Genomic DNA, 18302 nt, shown 5'->3' with positions numbered 1-18302 from the left:
CCCAACCAAAAGCCCTGAGCACCCAGTCAGACAGTCCTGCCTGTCCATATTTAAATAGTCAGGAAATGGTTAATTCAGAAGCAACTGTTTCAGTAGAAAGTGTTTGTTTGTGGGAAGCGGAACACTAAAATTGTAGTCCCCAACCTTATAACTTCGATGCAGCTGCCCTTCCTGCTAATTTAAATACTGCTTTATCATACACGAGTATCTTCTGTTTTGCTAGCAACAACGTACTTTTGTTGAAAGGGCTACTCTATCTCTATGGATATTTTTTTGTCTAAATAAATTCATTGAACCAATGACTCATTCTGTCAAAAAAATCCTGGTAAACGTCCCTGAGGTATCATTAGTAGATCCTCATTCTCTTGAGAGCAAGACAGGAGCACCAATTTGTTTGCTCTTCCTTCTGCAATCATCTTCAGGGCCCTCTGTTTCACCCAGTTTTGTAGGAATCTCAAATTAAAGAGATTTCTGCCCTGAAAAATCTTTCATGATGACTCCATTCTTCTCAAACCAGGAAAGCTCCTACCTGCAACGTTCACATCATCTTTAGTCCTCACACCTATAGGTCATCTGGGGAGGGGAGGACAGTGACAGGACAAGGGGGAATGGTTTGGAGGTGAAAGAGGAGAGATTTACGTGAGATCTTAGGAAAAAATGATTTGCTGTGAGGGTGGGGAGGCCCTGGCCCAGGTTGGGCAGAGCAGTGGTGGCTGCCCCATCCCTGGAGGTGTTCCAGGCCAGGTTGGATGAGGCTTCAAGCAGCCAGATCCATTGGGAGGTATGTGGGTTGGAACTGGATGGCCTTTAATGTCTCTTCCAACACCAATCATTCTAGGATTCTATGATTCTGTGATTCCTATTAATGTAGGTCTGAGGGTTTCCACAGACCTATTCCACACCCAGGCACATCCTAATGTTGGCTGGCAAGGTAGATGTCTTAAACTACCTTCGCCAGACAGCAGAATCCCTTCTCTCATTCCTCTTCTTCTCCTCTTTCCTTTACCCCATTTTCTCTCTTTCCATTCATCCTTCTCAGACACATGCGAAAGAGAGAAAATATGGAGTAGGTGGTAAGAACATGAGGCTTGAAGGCAAGCACAGCAACACTTCCATGGGAATAAGTTTTTCCTACCCAAGCTCCTAATTTTTGCCTCTGATCTGCCCTCCTCCCTCACCTTGGTAGAAGCACAGGTGCAGCCAGATGAGACTGTCTTGAGACAGTGACACAAAGAAAGGGAATTAGCTGCTGGGGTCTAGAAGAAAGATGAAGTGTCCATTCCAGATTGTGATGGCTTATTGTTCCTTGAAGTCTAGCCTAAGAGAAAAACTAAAAGGAAGAAGTTGAAGAAAATCAATTAATGGGACATTTTGCCACAAAAAAAAAAAAAATGAGCAAGGAAAGCAGAAAAAACACTGACCCCTATGTACCACAGGTGTTTCTGTTTCAGCACTTCCCAGTAATAAATAATTGTTCTGTTCCTCCCTAAACACACAACATGATGGTTTAAACATGTAACTCCCATTCCCAGAATTACAAGCTACTAAACCATTCAAATATTCACTATAGTTTTCTGAAATCATCTATTCAGTAATATTTTATTTCTCCGTACACTGCATTCACCACTAATATTCCCAGAATTATTTCCTAAGGAAATTATGAAAGACTGAAAAATATATGTAGCTGAGTCATCTAAAGGGTTTTAAAAGGACATAATAAGATGTCATTTATTCACAAAAGTACTTGATTTCTAGGGGATAGATTTAATATCCTGTACTCCAGGAAGTCATGAGTTAGCCAGCTGGAACCATAACTTGGCCATAGTCAGCCCAGAGTGACAAATGTCACCACAGCAAAGGAATTGGTTCCTCTTTTCTCAGTATGAAACCTGCACAGTAAAAACTAACTGTTTAAGATTTGGGAAACAGCTACCAATAATCTGAACACTCAACTTGTCACTCCGTTTATGCTACGTGATTATGAAAAGCACATTTTTCATTCTAAGCACCACAGAGCAATACAAAATCAAATTACCCATAAAAGGTTGTGGGGCATGTGAGTTTGATTCAGTTCACCAAGAAATAAACAAAGCAGTCATAAACAGGACTTGAAGTGAGAATAGTTGTGTTTTCTGCCAATACTTCTGAGCAGTGTTCCATGCTATTACCCTTCTGTCATTCACTATCAAGTGTATGCAGCTTAATTGTTTCAAAATGTGTTTTTTCCCAACGTTCAGCAGTGTAAGCTCAGCAAGTGATCAGCATATGTTCTCCTCTCAGTCAGCTGAACGTAACCAGTGGACGTATAAGAAACACGTCCAATCTTTAGCACAGCTGAAGATCTTCAATTCCAGCCCAGACTTGAAACACATTAAATTGGTTCAGGTCTACAAATCTGTAAATGCATTCAAGTATTCCCAATAGAATAGTGTGTTCTGGCTGCTTGACTATTGGCCAAATGATTAATGAGAAAAGAAAGCAAATAAGCAGCCGGGACCACGCCATCAATCCCCTAAAGCTAGGGCTGCTTCCAAAGCAAGGGTCTGAAAGAAGAGTTTGCATGAACTTGTATTAAAGACTTAAATGTCTGACAATCTGATACTACAAAACAGTCGAGAAGAGGCAGTGAAGTCTGACACAACCTGAACAGAATAACGAAAGTTTGTGGATCGCCTCTTCAGAGGAACTTCAGTTATGATCTACAACAAGGGCTGTCTCATGATGATTGACAAGGTCAGGCCCAAGCTGGGAAACACACTGTACATCCAGGGATTTAAGGCCTTCCTCTGGTTTTGAGTATGTCTTCATCATCACTTTCTTTAGACTATTTACTTTCATGACTGTTGAGGAACACTTGACTTCTCAGGGACAACTGAATTAACCAGCTAGGAAACTCATCAAAGAAAACAAGATTATTCTAGAAGGAAAGGAAACCAAACCCAAACCTTTTGTAACTAAAAATTACAAATTTAATTTCCACACACCCATCTCTGACACATATTGAAATGCAGTCCCCTTCCAGAGGATTTCTTTTTTGAGTGAACTCCTGAAGGAAATGGATGGAGTTGGTATCAGAGCCCTCGCTACCAGGGAGACCGACACATTACAAACACTCTTTTGAGTTTCTGACTTTTAATCCCATAAAAGGCAAATTCAGAACAATTTAGTCTATCCTGAGCATGCTGACAAAACCAAATCTAGTCCAAGTTGTAGTCTGCAGGTTTCTAAAGTAATTGCAGTCCCTTGGGAAAAAGTGTCAAATATTACTCCGAGCAGGGTGAAGGTGGGGTCCTGGGGGTTTTGTGGTTTAAAACACTCAGGAAAAGTCATACACTGGAATGACCCAGCCTGACCACTGGGTCTAGCTCAGCCCAGCCTTAGACCTAACCATTACAGCCCAGCACATTTTAAACACTTATAACTTAAGGTTTATTCATCAGGACATGAAATTACATGATTTCCAACAAAGAGTTTTGTAGCTAGAGAGGAACCAATTTTTTCCATCTCATACAAATAATGTTGTGTTAGCAAAAAAAATCCTTTGGCTGGACAAAACTGAAATGCACAATTTGAAATGAAATGCCATCTTGAAATGCAAAAGCAACGTGTTGTCTCCTAGAGAAGTTAAGAAATGGACCACACTCTCGTTCTTCAAAAAGAAATTTCATCATAATTTCTGGTTTTCTGCAAAACATCTCACTTAAAAGAAAAAATGCCGCAGCATTTTTGCCTGGAAAATGTTTTTCAGACCAACCCCAGCAGTCTCCATTATCCTGATGAAACCAAACGCTGTCTGCAGTGCTATCCATCACCAGAGGATTGATTTGTTAATTTGGCTGGGTGACTTGAGCAGAAGGCATTACAATCCTAATTGTAATTAGAAAGGAGAACAATAAACTAGGAAGACCACTAGTCTATTAATAATCAACCATGACTGTTTTGCAATCATGAATCAAATTGAGGTTTATTTTGTTAGGACTGTATTCAGGAAAATTAAATAGCCTACCTCTGAGCAGAAGAGATTTTCTCGACTTCAGATGAAGAAGAGTTCAAATTCTATTTGTTTTCCATTTTCACATTGATTTATGACCAAATCTGTAATAGATACTACTTACAAACATTCAGGACTACTTCTGCCCTGGGCTTGTCTCCCATTTCTCTACATACATACCTACAAGCAAGTATGTTTATTTCTGCTTCTGTCCCCCATCTCCCGCTCAGATCTTGCACTACACCTCTAGCTTTGGATGTCTCTCTCTGCTCCACATGTAATAAACCCAATCTGATTGATTTGCTTTCCATACTTACAGTCATGCAATCTGGGCCAAGTTGTCTGTATCTGTCAGATAAGGAGAATGGTAATTTACTTGATTCAACTGCATTTCTGATTATCCTGAGTTTCCAGCCAGTAAGAATTTATCTACCTAGAAGCTCTATGTGCAATTCAACCAGTAGAATTGTTCTGAAAAGGAAAGCAACCCCCACGGCCTTCACATTTTTCTGGTCATCCTCTAGACCTTAAAAAGAAAAAAAAAAAGGTAATAATTAAATTATCTTTGCTCTGAATACAGAAAGGGTACTGGGCTCCATGTGCCTTTATGGTAAGTTGACGCTTGCCTTATTTAATTTTCCTATCCTTAAGAAAACCTACACCCAACATGGTGCAAAAGAGGCAACCTAGACAAAACACTGCAATATTTAACAAAATTGAGCCCTTAAGGAAGAATAAAGAAGAAAAAAAAATGTGTCACTTATTAAGAGAACAACAATAAAGCATTGACTTCTTTGCAAAGGACCAAAGTACGAAAACAAAGAGTGTTCTTAGCCTAAGAACTATTTTTTAAGGACTTACCAGATTTTTGCCATGAAACTCTCCCCTCAGACTCGAAGACTGTACCATTTCAAACTGACAGGTTATGAGGAGATGATACGTCCCATCTATAAGTCAGCTGAAAGAAGAACTTTATGCAACATCTGGAGGGGAATGTGACCTTCCTGCAGCAGAGTTTCAAACATCAGAGTCTATCCATAGTAGATCTAAGAGGATATCAAGGCCAGATGCTTCTATAGATAGTCAGCCTAAAATGGTGATAGTGTTTTCGCTCCATTGCTCTTTTCACGCACTCATACCTTTATTAAACCCTGATAAATGAAGCCTTTCAAGACTTGGTCCAAAGACATGAACACTGTTTTCATTTCAAGAATTAAAAAAGCAGGGCAGGTGTTGTTCTGGGTCCTGGAAAGACCACAGAACCAAGATATTAACATGGCAACACCATATCCTGGGTGCTTACCAGATGTATTGCAACAAACCTATTCATTCTATCCCTGGAGGTTCAATCTTTGAAGTTTTCCTGTACTTCACTCACTTATCTGCATTGTCAGACAGCCAAATTCTGAGTTATTATCTCATTATTTTCATAGAGAGCCCATAAGCACAGATACCCGTATACACAATGAATCATTTGCTAGATGTTGTCTTAAGGAACTAGATGCTATAATCTCACTTCTTGTGCTCAACATCTGTCTAACAGAAAATTCCTGAGTCTGATTCTTTGCTGACTCACTAATGAACTTACATTGACTTAAGTTTTCCAAAATATTTGCTGTTATAACAAAGCATTCTGCTTTAGTTTACGTGTTTGAATTATTCATTGCAAGTAGTCTGTGCAATATCATTTTTTTATTTGCATATCAGTCTACACATCTGCAAATGCATTTTTTTAACCACTGAAGAAAACCAGGCATTTCCAGGGTGTAAGTGATCCAACCTGTGTCAGATGTTCCTTTTAGGAAAAGATACTCTAAATGCACCATTTTCTGTCTTCTGACAGTAAAAGAATTGCGGGCTGATTAGTTTAGTTGTTGACATTGATGTTTAGTTCCATTAATTCTATTCATAAAGACTGCAGCTTCTGACTGAATACTAAGCATTTCTACTTATTCATTTAAAAGCTCCGGGTAAAGAGCGCCGTACCTATGGCTCAGTTGTTTTTACTAGGTTTAAAACAAATGAACTTCACACGGTTCACATGAGGCTGATTTCATGTCTCCAGAATGCCAACCTCCTCACCAATGAGTTTGAGGCATGACTGCCACGAAGGTGAGCTCAATGTGTAGCATCAAACCATGATGCAGGAGCTAAAACATCCCATTCTCATCAGGCTTGTGTGGGATGGCCAACAGTCAGATCCATGCAAAAAATGCAGATAACAAAGGAGAACAAAGAAACTCAACTCTTGAGCAAATCTCTTACCTATGAGGAATATTAGCTGGCCTAAGCATAGCTTTCCATATTTATGGTCTCCTCATTTAAGCAGATATTAACGAAGTCACACTGAGTCCCACGAGAGCCCACACTTTTGAACTAACATAAAAATCAGAGAGAAAATAAACAGAAATGATCAAATTCTCCCATTTTAAAGAAGTTTGTGTACTTTGGGTATATAAATTGTCTCCACCAGGAACAGGGACACTGCTGGGAAGTCTATAATTTGCACAAAAAAAAAACCCCATCCAGCAGCTCTCACGTGGAAACCCTGCGCAGCGCTGGGGCAGTGCATTGGCACGGAGAACATTAGAAGCTGCCTGGCCCTCTGAATAAAGTATTAGCCTGCTTTCCTATGCAAGAGCATGACAACACCCTGCATGAGATACTAGGTAATCTGGAGTATGTATTTGACAAACACACACACATATATATATACACCTGTCAAACATCCAGGTTTCAGGGAGTGCATTTGCATCCTCACTCAGACAGAGCCCTTCTACATTGCAGAACTCATGATGAATGTCTAGCATGCAGCGTAGGTTGTAGCGATGTGTAGCGTCGGGCAACTGAAGTAATACAGACACCTCGACACCTTGACAGGACAAGGAATAATGGTTTTAAAATAAGGGAGGATGGATTTAGACTGTAGATAGGAAGAAATTTTTTACACTGAGAGTGGTGAGGCTCTGGCACGGGTTGCCCAGGGAGGTGTGGAGGCTCCATCCCTGGAAACATTCAAGGTCAGGGTGGATGGGGCTTTGAGCAACCTGATCAAGTTAAAGATGTCCCTGTACCTGCAGAGGGTTGGACTGAATGACCTCTAAAGGTCCTTTCCACCCCAAAGCATTCTATGACTCTGTGCTACCACAGGATTCTAAAAGCAGAAATTATTCACACAAAAAGGATTTTTCCTCTACAGTGCTGAGAAGAAAAACACAGCCCCAATAGGAGCTACATTGTGTTCTGAAACAAATTGATGTACGTGTTTAATGACAAGGCAATGAAGTTTCTTCTGCAATAGACTGCTTTCACCAAATGCATAATTCTCAGCAAGACCTCTGATACATGCTTTATTAGGATGTAATTTTCCATCATAGTGATCCCACTCTATTTAAAAAGAAAATGAGGCAAAGACAGTAAATGCTCCACAAACCACTGTTCAAAAAGAATAGGCAATGTAGGGCATCTGGGCCATAAAGATGCTACCATTTAGTCTTCCAGTAAGCACAAAGGCAAGAGACTTGCAGCTTTTGATGAGGTTGTGGAATTTAATAGGCTATCCTGAAAAAAACCAGTTTTTTTCCTTCTTTCAAAGTTAGGCTTTTCTTCTTTTCTTCTTTCAAAGTTGGCCGTGCATGGCCATTTGCAATGAAGCTTTTCAAACTAGTATTATTACGAGTTTCTATACCAGCTACAAAGAATGTTGAGGTCAAAATTTATAGATGGCTTAAAATGACAACTCCAGTTGGACTTATTCCTCAATATTAATTATTTTTACTCCATACTAAATAGTATTACTTCTAGGCTAACACAAAAAATTAAGCAATATCACTGTGTTTTGTGAAAGAGGACAGTAGAAAAATGAGAGGGGAGCATCTTGCACAATCAGAATTAAAACGCTTCTAGAAAATAAACTGAGGTTTTGATTAAAGTAGCCTCAGTGACAAAAACATGTCAGTGCCCTTCTCAGCTTGATTTTCTTCTAATACACGACTTAAGAGTCACATTTGGTAAATAGACAACCAGATTCCCTAGGGCAGATTCCCTGCGTAATCACTGTCACAGGAAGCTGAAATAATCAGCGGTTTCAGGCAACTGCGAGGAGGCTCCAGCTGGTCCTGGAAAGGCAGCGTGTTCGCCATCTGTTTGGCTAGGTTCAGCCTGATGCAAACCAGATAAACCTAAACAAGGGCAAAAAGCAGGGGTAATACTGAAAAGGAAGATAAATTACGTGGTTACCCCTGAAAAATAAAACAAAGGTTTTATATGGATACGTTTCCAAATTAATCCTTAGTTAAAATGTAGATTCCACATTAAACATTCTCTACCTTGACGGCTTACAACAGAAGTTGTTCAAAACAGTTGTATAACTAGATAACAGAGAATATTTTCATCTACTGAAAGCCTTACTTCCAGCTGTTGAAGATTGTATGTCCAAGAGCCTGCGCAGCCCCTGATCTTAAGAAAAAGACCCTAGAAAATGCTTCTCACTGAATATCCAAGACTCTATTTCACCATCTTCTTTAAGATCCCAACCATTAAACATTTATCTGCTTCAAGTTGCCGTTCTGTTTTCTTATTTTCTTCATGGGAAAACCTGAATGAGTAGATTGCTTACATATGTCTTTCCAGTCCCCGTACTTAGCGTCGACTGACACGCTCGCACAGCCTATGTGTGGTACATTCTGGACTGTAAAGTAGCCCAGCTCTGCCTGTGCGATGCTTTCAACCCAGTATTGCTGTGGTGCCTCTAGCTAAAATAAAACTCAACCAGCTTTGCCTTCAGTAAAGACAGGAAGGTTTTTAAGATTGGACAATGCTTGCTCATCGTTCATAATTGCTAAATAAAAATTTCCTTCCAAATATGTACCCTTGCAGTTGAGAAAGGTAGAGCTGCAAAAAGGGGAATGCAAGAGGAGTACTCACCCTGGGCCTCGTTAGCAGAGGCACAAGGATCATCAGTCAAGGAAGTTTCTCAGGAGTAAGATTTCACCAAAATAGGAAGTAGGAATTAGGAATTGCTTTGGAGGGTGTAGCTCCAGCTTCTTCTTTCCAGAAAGAACAGTAACAAACCGATAGTCTTCCATCTATGATGGATCTGTAGAAGTAACCTGCTATCAAGAGGATACAGAATATAGTCTTCAGGTCTTGGCTTTCAACATTTAACAGCTGCCACTCCCAAAGGCACCAAACAAGCAACCAACAGGTCACAGCTGTAGAAAAATAACTGTACATAGACTTAAACTCTATTATCACCTGTTTGCGCCCCTAGGAAAGGACACTGGGTCTCCTACATGTTACATACCTGATGGATAAACTTTTATTGCATCAGTACAAGGACCATGTGAACTGGCACCAGTTGTGCCATTCGACATTGCTTTGGAGAGGGAGGAAAATAAATTATAACCCTTTTGAAGCATGGCACCTGCCAATGCGTCTTGGATATTCCATATAAGCAGGCCCTCTCAGCTCTTTAATTCACAGACTGAAGTTGAACTTCTGTTTTATATGAAAAGGAAGCAGAACTCGAACGTTAAAAAGTGAGAGAGAGGAAGACCTATAAGGAAGGCTTGTAGCAAATGCGCTCGGAGGAGCATTTCTGATGCAGCTAAACAACATATATTGAGCTCTCCTGCTATTCCTTGCTGCCCCCAGGCTGATACTGCAGTGCCAGGATGCCTTTGCGCTACAGCAGTTCTTGCAGTCACCTCTTGTTCTACGGTGATTTGTTTTTCTTTACTTTCTAAAAATAATTTATTTCTCTTAAAAATAAATCTGTAGAAAGACCTTAAACCCTGAGTTACCTAGAAAGCTCTAGACAAATCAAAAGATTTAGCAGGATTAGCTTTGCTTGACCCACAATGAAATTTCTGGTAATCACAAAAGTCAGAACTGCCAAACACTGTACAGCACTTCAGCTATGACTTTCAAATCTGGAAGAGCATTCTCCTCAGCTACATGCCTGGGGTGAGTAAATGATTTGTTATTTAAGTGGATGTTTTGCTTTTATTCATAAATTATTCATAAACTTACGTTTTTTTACTCTTTTTCTAAATTACAATATCTTTTAGGAAGATCAGGCTCCATCGAGAACTGTAGGTGTGATACAGATTTGTTTAGCAAGCTGAAATGAAACTATAGGGGCCAGAGAAATCTATGGTTTAAGCACTTTACTTATACGTATTTATAAACACATATAAGACATCTATTTTAGAAATAGCAGCACTGGTCCGTTGAGCCATGACAGGTAAAAACTACTTGCCAGTTTTTGTGAAATAAAAAATGGGTATATTAAAAGAGGAGGCAATGCGTTTTAATTAAATGAAAATTATCATTGGTGCAATTCTTCTTTATGAGCATGAGAAAGTCTTATTCCTGCTTTTCAGATTATTGCCTTTAGAAACCGAACAGTTAAGACTTACAGATATCTTTTCCTATTTAACATACTTCCACTGCTTTTAGAGTTTAGTGTCATACTGGCCTCAAATTCTTGGTATTGTAAGGGGAAAAGAAGCAGTTTCTTTGTCATGGAGAGTCAAACCTTGTTTTCTGTTTCAAGAGGGATTTCACTGAATGTTAGATTGAGTTTTTCTAAGCCGCTTCCAAATTTTTTGTTGCCCTCTTCCAGTCCCAGCAACTCCTCATTTATAAACATTCTACATCATATATATTCAGATTTATACAAGACGTTTTTATGATGTACATATAATTGTGAAACCTGTAAACCCACTGATGACATTAACCAGGATCAGATGTCTGTCGCATTCCTCGTAGAGGAAACAAGAAGGTGTGAGGTCTGAACGTTTGGAGAGTTTAACAAACAAACACGTGTTTGAATGTGGTGCTTGGTTTCACGTGTGTGCAGTTTTGTGGCTCTCGCACAAGTGCTAAAGGTCTTTTCCAACCAAGAGATTCTAGGACACTTTATGCTTTAAGATTAATTCCAGTGAGTTTCCGAGAATGCTTGCTCCATTTGTTGGAGGATGGCAAGCTGCGCTGATTTTTGTAGGGCCGTTAGATCAATCACTTTCATTTCTACAAGCTTTCGGTTTCGAACGGTAGAAAAAAAAGGGGGGCAAAAAGGCAAAATTTATTGTAAAACTGGTTTTGTGAGGGATTTTTTTTCCCTCCTTTCCAAGTTCCTTTGCAACTAAGACTGTAACAGTTTGACTGAAAACACAGAGTAACTCTACTGAGAACTGTCCGGTACAAAATGTTGTTGCAGTAGGCAGAATGGTGAGACTATTAATTGACTATCATGCGGTACTTAAAATCCTTTTTTATGTTTAGCTAGAAAATAAAATGTAGTAGGAAAATTAAAACTCATTTAGGAGGTTCCAATATACCAACAGCACAGTTTTAACGCTTAGATACATCCTGCAAAGCACAGTAAATCAATAACATGTGAAGAGTGTTATAAGTGCAGCACAAATACAACGAAGCCATGAGTGCGGAGTGTAGGTCAGCTATTTAATTAAAATATGTTTTTCCTTTCATGGATTGGTTACGACTATCATTAGAGCTTATAAGTTAACATGTAAAGAATATAAGAATTCAATGTAAAATATTCAAATGCTTTTTATGTGCATAGAATAGATGTATGTGCCGCACAGATTTGACATTTTTCAGCATAGCGACGCACCTTGTATTAGTTTTGCGGTGATCAGAAAAACAGCAGGTACTTCAAAGGGCAATGAAAATCCCTCTCCCAAAACCATCTACAGTTTAAAGTCCTGAAAACCTATTGTGGACAGGAGCAGAGCTGAACCAGATGTGACGAGTAACATACCTAGAAAACATTACTGGCAGTAATTAATGCCTGACCGCCACCTTTAAGTTCATTGTCCTCATTGCCTCTTTGTTCCCTGCATTATTCTTTCTCCACCCTACCTGTTCTGCTCTTGCTGTCTTTATTCCTCAGGCAAGTGAAGAAACTTTTAACTAAGGACACATCCTGTGAAGTTTCACTATTTATTTCTTTCCTATTTCTTCGGCTTTCATAAAAGCAGGAGTAAGACAGAGAAGTTTATAACACAAATGTGAAATATTTAGCCGCCAGTTAAACCACTTTCTGATTAAGTATGAAAGAAACACAAAAAGAAGGTCAGGACCAACTGCCCATGGGTGGTTGCCGTTATTAGAAAAACATCTCGAAAGGTGGTATGGATTAATTTTCTAAGTTTCTAAATCAATACTTTGCCTCATATTGTTCTAATCTTGAAGCTTCCACATCTCCAATAGTTCTACGATCACTCTACTCTCCGTATGCCCCTTTTTCTGAGCAAAACGTTTAAATTGTGAATCAAACTTCTATATCACATTGGCCACAAAGTTCTGCAAGTGAGGGCAACAGGTAAGGAAATGAGGTCAAACCTGACTGAAAGACTTCAGGTCATCATGAGATTGAAAGGCAACCCATGTTCTGAATTTCCTGGCAATGAAAAGGAATGACAGAAGCTGTGGTAATAACAACGATGGGAGGATGAGTTTGGCAGGTTTTTATGTTGCATAAACACAGTGGTATATCCAGTACTAATCTGTAGCCGCGTGTGGGCTTTACTCCTTTTGACCGCTTCCAGTGAAACGGTGTTCTTTGGTTTCTCAGATTTTAGGATAAACCATTAAATATCAGACCTCTCCAGCCTAGAGGTAAGATATTTTTCTGAACAGATATAACATTATTTTACCAAATACTATTTTACTATTCACACCATTTCACTCAAAACCATAAATCGATTCGATTTCATTTGCTTCACTCACATATGTCACTTCTATGTATGTATAACAAAATATCCCATCACGTATGTCACTTCTACATAAATATAAAATAAAATACGCCATCTTCTCCATTACTTAATACAGAAAATCCTCTCATTTCCTAACAGTGCAACCCTACAGAACTAAGAGCAAGAAGTGTACACCGAAATAATAATCTTCACTTACCTTCCAGTGATAATTGCAAAGCTTAAGTGTGAATAAAGTGATATCTCTGAAATGTTTGTTACATCTATTCCCACACATAGATCAGATATAACCTGTTTAACTAAGTGATCAGTTTTCAGGAGGAATTACAACATCACTTTTAAGAGAATGAGAAAGGTCACTGGGAGGTGATAGCCCTTCTGCAAATGAATGCTTTAATGGCTGATTATACTGTTCAAATCTCCTCCTGTCGTGATATTTCAGACACTTCATTATATCTGTTTTTGTCATGTGTAGATAAGGATTTGTTGGCATGTAATAAACTGTTCCCTTTTAAAAATGCTAGGTATATAAAATGGAAAATTCTTCTCTGATGTTCATTCTATTAAAAGATATTTTTAGTTATTTAATATTTGCGTTCCCAGAACTCATTTTATGTGAAAAATATCAAGGTTTCTAATCAGAAAATGTTTGATAAGATATGTCATTGACTTAAATTAGTTCAGCAAGCTCGTAAGCGTCTCATAGGATGGAAATAGAGAAATTTGCTTTTGCTCAGAAAGGGTTTCCCATCCTTACACCGTGTTGTTGCCCAAAGACACAGGTTGGTTCACTTCTTAAAGGAGAGCAGCATGTTCAGGTGAATTCTGTAACTGTCCCTTCTCATTGTCCTTCCAGCAAATATGTGTAGATCAACTGCCGATATAAACATCACACAAGCAGAGAACCTTTTTCCTACTAAAGCCGGTGACAGTCTCGTAAATAACAGCAATGTTTATTTAAGCTGGGCTTCTTTCTTATTCGTACAATAGAAAACCTACCTTGTGCCAAGTTGCCAAGGTTTTCAGAACAGCAATGATAAAAGCATTTGCAACTGAGGAAAAATAAATTAGAAACATTACATTCTTGCACCACATAAATATAGCAGAAGAAGGATGGATCAGGCTGCTTTCTGTCACACAAACAGAACTTAAAATGAAAGAGGCATTGCCAAGAGGAGTCTGGTCTCACATACCCATGAGAGACATCAAATCCTATTATAAGCTAGTATGAGGCAGTTAAAAAGTTGATCTGTATCCACAGAACATTCAATGGACCTTTCAGGCACTGGATGCGCACTGATTCTTGTCTGAATAGCAAACAGACCACACACCCGTCCAAATCCTTATTGGAACAAGAGAAAAAGCTTGTCTGATTCCAGTCCTAATGCAATTCCTATCATCTGCAGAAAGATGTGCATGTCAGGAGGGTACGAGGTACAGGGAGGACACAGGCATGAAAGGGTCAGGGTGACACCCAACAGTGTGTGCGTGGGATAAGGGCATGGTGAAGGCACCAGAAGAGATAACAAGGAGATCACAGAATCGTGGGATGGTTTGGGTTCGAAGAGACCTTAGAGTCCATCCAGTTTCCACCCCTTCCATGGGCCAGGACACCTCCCACTGGATCCGGTTGCTCCAAGCCTCATCCAACCTGGCCTGGAACCCCTCCAGGGATGGGGCAGCCACCACGGCTCTGGGCAACCTGGGCCAGGGCCTCCCCACCCTCGTGGGTGAACATTTATTCCCAAGATCTCATCTCAATCTCCCCTCTTTCAGCTGAAAACCGTTCCCCCTCATGCTGTCCCTGCACTCCCTGATCAGGAGCTCCTCCCCAGCTTTCCTGGAGGCTCTTTCAGTACTAAAAGCTGCTCTAAAGTCTTTGCGAAGCCTTCTCCTCTCCAGGCTGAACAACCCCAACTCTCTCAGCCTGTCCTTGTACGGCAGGTGCTCCAGCCCTCGGATCATCTCCGTGGCCTCCTCTGGACTCGCTCCAACAGCTCCATGTCCTTCCTTTACTCAGGGCTCCAGGTGGGGTCTCACCAGAGTGGAGCAAAGGGGCAGAATCCTCTTCCTGGCCCTGCTGGTCCCACTGCTTTTGAAGCAGCCCAGGACACGGTTTGTCTTTCTGAGATGTGAGTGCACGTTGCTGGCTCGTGTTAAGCTTCTCATCCACCAGCACCCCAAGTCCTTCTCCTCAGAGCTGCTCTCAATCCATTCTCCATCCAGCTTGTAATTGTGCTTGGGATTGCCCTGACCCAGGTGCAGGACCTTGCACTTGACCTTATTGAACACCATGAGGTTGCACAGGATGAACTCTCAAGCCTTTCAAGGTCCCTCTATATGGCATCCCTTCCCTCCAGCATGTTAACCGTACCACACAGCTTCGTGTTGTTGAGGAATTTGCCTCGATCCCACTGTCCAGGTCTGTGAGGAAGATATTAAACAACACTGGCTGAATACACACCCCGGTGGAACACCACTGATCACCAGTCTTCACTTGGGCAATGAGCTGTTGACCACAACTCTTTGGGTACAACCATCCAGCTAATTCCTCGCCCACCACATAGTCCATCTGTCAAATCCGTGTCTTGACAATTTAGAGGCAAGAATGAATGTCGTGAGAGACAATGATGAATGCTTTGGATGAGACAGAGAGGATGAGAAAATGGAGGGGACTGACAGAGAATAAAATGCATGGATAATAAAAAAAATAAGGAGGACAAAGGAAAGAAAGAAAGAAAAGAGAGTCTGAAAACATATCAAAGAGAGAAAAAAGAAACAGCTGGATAGAATAGGAAGTATGGAAAAACGAATGTCATAGAACAGCAAGTTCCTAAGACAGTACAGTAGAGGAGGAACAAAAGCGAAGCTGTGCCAACTATGGAAAGAGGAAAGAAATAAGGAGGAAAAGGGAAGGCAAAATAAATGTTTGGTTTTTATAAACTTACAACAGAATATATGATGAGCCAAACAGGGAGAAAATTAATCACTGAGATGATACAAAGAAGAGAAAGACACACTAGTGGACAAACACCTCAGATTGTTCACGAGGCTCCAGTGGCCGGTGCTGCGAGTGCAAACCAGCCTGTCTGACAACCCACGCTATCCTCCACAGCCACAGCTGAGATCCAGTTCAAAGCAAAGCAGCACAGATCCCTCGGATTTCTTCCTTTTTAAAATGAGAAAATTCATTAAATCCCATAAATGTCTACAATATAATGAGATGTAAATTCTGTGCCTTCTGTCTGGAATAGAAGCTAAGAGCAGAATTTGGTCCTAATTCAGATAACAGCAGTGCCCAAAAAATAACTTTTCCTTAATGGAAAATTTTGACTGAGTTATTTTTTATTTCAAATGGGATAAAAGATAAAGTCAGAATATTCTGAACTTGAACTGAGCAACATTCAAACTGAATTTAGTTACTTAAATTAATGTCACAAACTTTAGGCAGGGTGATGTACACATACTTCAAATCCAACGGGGAAACTAACTTTCAGTTAGATGTTCAAAGGTTTACAAGAAAATGGCCCATGCATGTAGGAGTGCCCCAAGCATCTCGATTTTCCGTGGCACAAGTCACATCACTATCAGTATGTTTAACAAATAACTGTCTGCGTATCCCCTGGCTGAGTCCTGGAACATTTCTGCTTGCTTGCAAAGCACAGAACACTAAAAGTGTGTCACAATTGTGCAGCTTAGTTACCTTTTTTATTGTATAATGATGTAAATATTAAATTCCTATCTACTACTTTGAAGGCACATAGAAATTTTCAATTGACGTCAGGATAGAGAATGGAAAAAACCCCACATTTCTTCAAATTTTGTTGCAGAAAGAGGCATCTGGGATGCAGGAGGGGTTCTTTGATTTATAAAGTTATTCAGTTTGAAGCAAAAAGGTGTCAACAGCCCTTTTTCACCCTGGTGGGTTTAATGTAGATGCTGAAAGCCTACATTACTGCTATCAGTTTACCGAGTAGTAATGCTCCGCAGCATTGTGTTTGTATAGCGATAGGATATGGTCATGTAAGGCTTACTCTGAAAAGCTGATTTATGGCCATCTCCTTATAAATCTGGTATTTAAACTTCTGTCACTGCAAAAAAAAAATGGCCTCAAATCAGGAAAACATACAAACCTGTGATCACTTTTAAGTATTTTAATAACTTCACTCATTTTAATAGATTAGCTACACACCTGAAGTGCATCGTTATGTGCTTTTTGTCCCCTCTTACTATTGACATCGGTGTCAAATCCTTCTTCAAACTGTGTGACCGTGGGCTGTTTGTTGTCCTGTTTCACTACGGAAGAGGACAGCTAAAGTTACGACACTGGAAAGGTAAAATCCCCGTACAAAAAATGGACAAAATAGTTTTTAATGAAGGAAAATAAATAAATAAATAAAATTGGCCTACTTACAGAATACACGTACAATCCTGCTAGCGACAGGAGTGTCCCAGGAAATCAGTAACAGTGGATATTGAGGACAAGCACCAGAGCACAGGATTTTAACCCACTTAAATAAATGGCTGCAGGCGGGGAAGGGCTGGGATCATTTACTCAAAAGAAACAGTCTCCGGTGCCCAATCTGGCCAAAAGGACACTGGTTTACACAGCGCTCAAAAAAACCAAACAAGCCACTTCACAATCTGTTAGTGCCTTAGCCCAGAAGTAGCAAAATAGATAATCTTTAAACTGTTTACGTTTACAAAAGTTTTCTGTAGGTTGGGAGGAGCGGTTCCAACTCCAAAGCAGCAAATCCCATGGCCCTGCAGTTTCTGACGATGTTTCAGCCTGTATTACCTGAGGATCAGCTTTCTCACCTTAATTACTACATTTTGAGAGGCTTACCAAGAAAAAAAAAAAAAAGTAATAAAAAGATCTCCCAAGAGACGTATGTTTTCCAGCCCAAGAATAGTCCTAATGAGATCCTGCAGGAACTCTGAACAGCCTTGATAATCACACAGAGAAATACGAGGGGCTGCAGTTTTATTTCCTACCATGACCTTTTCTCCTTCCATTGTCTTTTTTCATACAAACACCCTTGGGGCTATTAAACAACATTTGATCACTCGGCTTCCAAAAATCCACTGATGCTTTTTTATTTGTGCCAACCTAAAAGTTCTTGTGCCCTCACTACAAATGCAAATTGTCTTGTCCGCTGTCGCATCGCTTCACTGTTCCTTGTTTCAGTCAATCCCCTCGCGCGGAACATAAGTCCACATAAAATAACCTTCATGCTCTGCACGAGGTGCACACAGCTATAAAACAACCAGCAAAACTTATTAAAGCAATATTGAAACGTAGAACTAAACCCTTTAAGTTATAAAGGGAAATTTCATATATTTTTAATCATTGTGTCCACATTCTGATAAACTCAGTTGTACGTGCAGTTATCAAGCTGAAGAAGAAAGTCTTTCTTCCACTGTGTTCCTACTTTTAAGCACTCCACAAAACTCTCATTGGAGTGGAGTAAATCAATTAAAAACTCCGCCATCCTCATGCTTCAGGAACAGCTGAGGAGCTGTTCGTGCACATGCCCGGGGTTTGCAAAGGTCTTTTGAGGGAGCCA

This window comes from Cuculus canorus, chromosome 16 (assembly GCF_017976375.1).
Source record: "Cuculus canorus isolate bCucCan1 chromosome 16, bCucCan1.pri, whole genome shotgun sequence".
Taxonomy (NCBI): Eukaryota; Metazoa; Chordata; class Aves; order Cuculiformes; family Cuculidae; genus Cuculus; species Cuculus canorus.
Note: the sequence above shows the minus strand (reverse complement) of the source record.